This window comes from Sorex fumeus, unplaced genomic scaffold (assembly GCF_029834395.1).
Source record: "Sorex fumeus unplaced genomic scaffold, SorFum_2.1 ptg000116l, whole genome shotgun sequence".
Lineage (NCBI taxonomy): Eukaryota > Metazoa > Chordata > Mammalia > Eulipotyphla > Soricidae > Sorex > Sorex fumeus.
Genome location: NW_026606173.1, coordinates 2,771,929 through 2,777,562, shown reverse-complemented (window position 1 = coordinate 2,777,562; position 5,634 = coordinate 2,771,929).

Below are 5,634 nucleotides of genomic sequence, written 5' to 3'. Positions count from 1 at the left end.
CAGTGTTGTTAGGAAAATCTGCCTGGTGTGGAGAGTCAGAGGAATTCCAGATTCGCAGGGAACGAATGGAACATTCTGAAGTGGAGATAAGAATGATTTCTGAAGGCTCGGTGTGTGGAAGGAAAATCAAGAGCTAACCAGCGTTCACTGGATAGCCAATTGAACAGCACGGCTGCGAGTGTTAACACGCAGCTGAAACAAGCCTTGGGTTGCTTGGACATTCACCAGTGGTGAAACGAAAACCTGCTGGGAGTGGAGAACAAGATGAATTCAAGATTCGCGTGAATGAATGAAACATTCTGTAGTGTAGATTGCAATGGTTTCTGAGGTTTGTATTGTCTGAACTGGAAAAAGAAGAACTCACCAGTGTTGAGTCGCTAGACCGTGAACAGCACGGGTTCGAGTGTGAATAGACCGCTGAAAACCATCATTGCGTTACTTGAACATTCAGCAGTGGTGCAATGAAAACCTGCCGGGAGTGGAGATTCAGATGAATTCCAGATTCGCAGTGAATGCATGCAACATTCTCTAGTGGTGATTCCAATGATTTCTGAAGGCTGGGTTTTGTGGACACGAAAATGTAGAGCTGAACAGGGTGGAATGGATAGCCAAATGAACAGCACGTCTCGTAGTAAGAACAGGCCACTGAAAACCAGCTTTGGCTTAATTGGACATTCACAAGTGGTGTAACGAAAACCTGACGGGAGTTGAGAATTAGATGAATTTCAGATTTGCAGTCAATGAATGGAACATTCTGTGGAGGAGATACCAATTGTTTCTGAAGTTTGGGTTATGTGGACAGGAAAATGGAGCTGAAGAGGGTTGAGTGGATAGCAAATTGAACAGCACGGCTGAGAGTATGAGCAGGCCACTTAAAACCAGCATTGGCTTACTTGGATATTTACCAGTGGTGTCACGAAAACCTGCCGGGAGTGGAGATTCAGATGAATTCCAGATTCGCTGTGAATGAATGGAACATTCTGTAGTGGAGATAACAATGATTTCTCCAGTCTCTGTGGTGTGGACAGGAAAATGTAGAGCTGGCCAGGGTTGAGTGGATAGCCAATTGAACAGCACCACTGCGCTTGTGAAGAAAACACTTAAAACATTGGGTTACTTGGACATTCAACAGTGGTGTAACGAAAACCTGCCGGGAGTGGAGGTTCAGAGGAATTCCAGATTCGCAGTGAATGAATGGAACATTCTCTAGTGGAGATTCCAATGATTTCTGAAGGCTGGGTCGTGTGGAAGGAAAATCAAGAACTAATCAGGATTTAGTGGAAAGCCAATTGTATAGCATGGCTGCGAGTGTGAACATGCAGCTGAAAACCAGCATTGGGTTACTTGGACATTCATCAGTGGTGTAAGGAAAACCTGCATGGAGTGGAGAGTCAGTTGAATTCCACATTCGCAGTGAATGAATGGAACATTCTGTAGAGGAGATTCCAATGATTTCTGAAGCCTGTGTTGTGTGGACAGGAAAATGAAGAGCTGACCAGGCTTGAATCGATAGCCAAGTAAACAGCAGGGCTGCGAATATGAACAGGCCGCTGAAAACCAGCATTGGGTTACTTGGACATTCAACAGTGGTGTAATGAAAACCTGCGTGGAGTTGAGAGTCAGATGAATTCCAGATTCGCAGTGAATGAATGGAACATTCTGTAGTGGAGATAACAAAGATTTCTGAAGGCTGGTAGTGTGGTGGGACAATGAAGAGCTGAACAGGGTGGAGTGAATTGTCAATTAAACAGCACGGCTGCGAGTATGAACAGGCCTCTGAAAACCAGCATTGGCTTACTTGGACATTCACAAGTGGTGTAATGTTAACCAGGCGGGAGTGGAGAATCAGATAAACTCCAGACTCGCAGTGAATGAATGGAACATTCTGTAGTGGAGATTGCAATGATTTCTGAAATCTGGATTGTGGGGACACGAAAATGAAGAGCTGACCAGTGTTGAGTGGATAGCCTGTAAAAAGCCTCGGCTTCGAATGTGAACAGACCACTGAAAACCAGTATTGCATTACTTCGACTTTCAGCAGTGGTGTAACGAAAGCCTGCGTGGAGTGCAGATTCAGATGAATTCCAGATTCCCAGTGAATGAATGGAACATCCTGTAGTGGAGATTACAATGATTTCTGAAGGCTGGGTTGTGTGCACAGGAAAATGAGGAGCAAAACAGGTTGAGTGGATAGCCAATTGAACAGCACGACTGCGAACATGAACAGGCCTCTGAAAACCAGCATTGTTTTACTTGGACATTCACAAGTGGTGTAAGATAAATCTGCAGGTAGTGGAGATTCAGTTGAATTCCAGATTCGCAGTGAATGAATGGAACATTCTGTACTGGAGATTGCAATGATTTCTCAAGTCTGGATTGTTTGGACATGAAAATGAAGAGCTGACCACAGTTGTGTGGATACCCAGTAAAAAGCAGGGCTTAGAGTGTGAACAGACCGCTGAAAACCAGCATTGTGTTACTTGGACATTCATAAGTGGTGTAATGAAAGCCTACCTGGAGTGCAGATTCAGATGAATTCCAGATTGGCAGTGAATGAATGGAACATTCTGTACTGGCGATTCCAATGATTTCTGAAGTCTGATATTGTGGAAAAGAAAATGAAAGGCTGACCAGGTTTGAGTGGATAGACAATTGAACAGCACACTGCGAGTGTGAAAAGGCGGCTGAAAACCAGCATTGGATTACTTGGTCATTCACCAGTGCTGTAATGAAAACCTGCCTGGAGCGGAGAGTCAGATGAATTGCAGAATCGCAGTGAATGAATGGAACAGTCTGTAGTGGAGATCCCAATGATTTCTGAAGGCTGGTTTGTGTGGAGAGGAAAATGAAGAGCTGACCAATATTGAGTGGATAGCCCATTGAACAGCACTTCTGCGAGTTGAACATGCATCTGAAAACCAGTATTGAGTTACTTGGACATTCACCAGTGGCGTAACGAAAACCTGCCAGGAGTGGAGGTTCAGATGAATTCCAGATTCGCAGTGAATGAATGGAACATTCTCTAGTGGTGATTCCAATGATTTCTGAAGGCTGGGTTTTTTGGACACGAAAATGTAGAGCTGAACAGGGTGGAGTGGATAGCCAAATGAACAGCACGTCTCTTAGTATGAACAGGCCACTGAAAACCAGCATTGGCTTACTTGGACATTCACAAGTGGTGTAACGATAACCCGCCGGGAGTTGAGAGTCAGATGAATTTAAGATTCGCAGTGAATGAACGGAACATTCTGTGGAGGAGATACCAATTATTTCTGAAGGTTGGGTTATGAGGACAGGAAAATGTAGAGCTGAATAGGGTTGGGTGGATAGCAAATTGAACAGCACGGCTGAGTGTGTTAGCAGGCGGCTTAAAACCAGCATTGTCTTCCTTGGACATTTACCAGTGGTGTCACGAAAACCTTCCAGGAGTGGAGACTCTGATGAATTCCAGATTCGCGTGATTGAATGGAACATTCTGTAGTGGTGATTGCCAACATTTAGAAATCTGGATAGTCTGGACAGGATATTGAAGAGCTGACCGATATTGAGTGGATAGCCAATGAACAGCACGGTTTCGAGTGTGAACAGACCACTAAGAAGCAGCATTGCATTACTTGGACATTCATCAGTGGTGTAACGAAAGCCTTCCTGGAATGCAGATTCAGATTATTTCCAGATTCACAGTGAATGAATGGAAATTTCTGTAGTAGAGATTCCAATGATTTCTGAACGCTGGGTTGTGTGGACAGGAAAATGAAGAGCTGACTAGGTTTGACTGGATTGCCAATTGAACAGCAAGGCTGTGAGTGTGAACAGCCGCTGAAAAGCAGCATTGGATTACCTGGTCATTCACCAGTGTTGTTAGGAAAATCTGCCTGGTGTGGAGAGTCAGAGGAATTCCAGATTCGCAGGGAACGAATGGAACATTCTGAAGTGGAGATAAGAATGATTTCTGAAGGCTCGGTGTGTGGAAGGAAAATCAAGAGCTAACCAGCGTTCACTGGATAGCCAATTGAACAGCACGGCTGCGAGTGTTAACACGCAGCTGAAACCAGCCTTGGGTTGCTTGGACATTCACCAGTGGTGAAACGAAAACCTGCTGGGAGTGGAGAACAAGATGAATTCAAGATTCGCGTGAATGAATGAAACATTCTGTAGTGTAGATTGCAATGGTTTCTGAGTTTTGTATTGTCTGAACTGGAAAAAGAAGAACTCACCAGTGTTGAGTCGCTAGACCGTGAACAGCACGGGTTCGAGTGTGAATAGACCGCTGAAAACCATCATTGCGTTACTTGAACATTCAGCAGTGGTGCAATGAAAACCTGCCGGGAGTGGAGATTCAGATGAATTCCAGATTCGCAGTGAATGCATGCAACATTCTCTAGTGGTGATTCCAATGATTTCTGAAGGCTGGGTTTTGTGGACACGAAAATGTAGAGCTGAACAGGGTGGAATGGATAGCCAAATGAACAGCACGTCTCGTAGTAAGAACAGGCCACTGAAAACCAGCTTTGGCTTAATTGGACATTCACAAGTGGTGTAACGAAAACCTGACGGGAGTTGAGAATTAGATGAATTTCAGATTTGCAGTCAATGAATGGAACATTCTGTGGAGGAGATACCAATTGTTTCTGAAGTTTGGGTTATGTGGACAGGAAAATGGAGCTGAAGAGGGTTGAGTGGATAGCAAATTGAACAGCACGGCTGAGAGTATGAGCAGGCCACTTAAAACCAGCATTGGCTTACTTGGATATTTACCAGTGGTGTCACGAAAACCTGCCGGGAGTGGAGATTCAGATGAATTCCAGATTCGCTGTGAATGAATGGAACATTCTGTAGTGGAGATAACAATGATTTCTCCAGTCTCTGTGGTGTGGACAGGAAAATGTAGAGCTGGCCAGGGTTGAGTGGATAGCCAATTGAACAGCACCACTGCGCTTGTGAAGAAAACACTTAAAACATTGGGTTACTTGGACATTCAACAGTGGTGTAACGAAAACCTGCCGGGAGTGGAGGTTCAGAGGAATTCCAGATTCGCAGTGAATGAATGGAACATTCTCTAGTGGAGATTCCAATGATTTCTGAAGGCTGGGTCGTGTGGAAGGAAAATCAAGAACTAATCAGGATTTAGTGGAAAGCCAATTGTATAGCATGGCTGCGAGTGTGAACATGCAGCTGAAAACCAGCATTGGGTTACTTGGACATTCATCAGTGGTGTAAGGAAAACCTGCATGGAGTGGAGAGTCAGTTGAATTCCACATTCGCAGTGAATGAATGGAACATTCTGTAGAGGAGATTCCAATGATTTCTGAAGCCTGTGTTGTGTGGACAGGAAAATGAAGAGCTGACCAGGCTTGAATCGATAGCCAAGTAAACAGCAGGGCTGCGAATATGAACAGGCCGCTGAAAACCAGCATTGGGTTACTTGGACATTCAAAGGTGGTGTAATGAAAACCTGCGTGGAGTTGAGAGTCAGATGAATTCCAGATTCGCAGTGAATGAATGGAACATTCTGTAGTGGAGATAACAAAGATTTCTGAAGGCTGGTAGTGTGGTGGGACAATGAAGAGCTGAACAGGGTGGAGTGAATTGTCAATTAAACAGCACGGCTGCGAGTATGAACAGGCCTCTGAA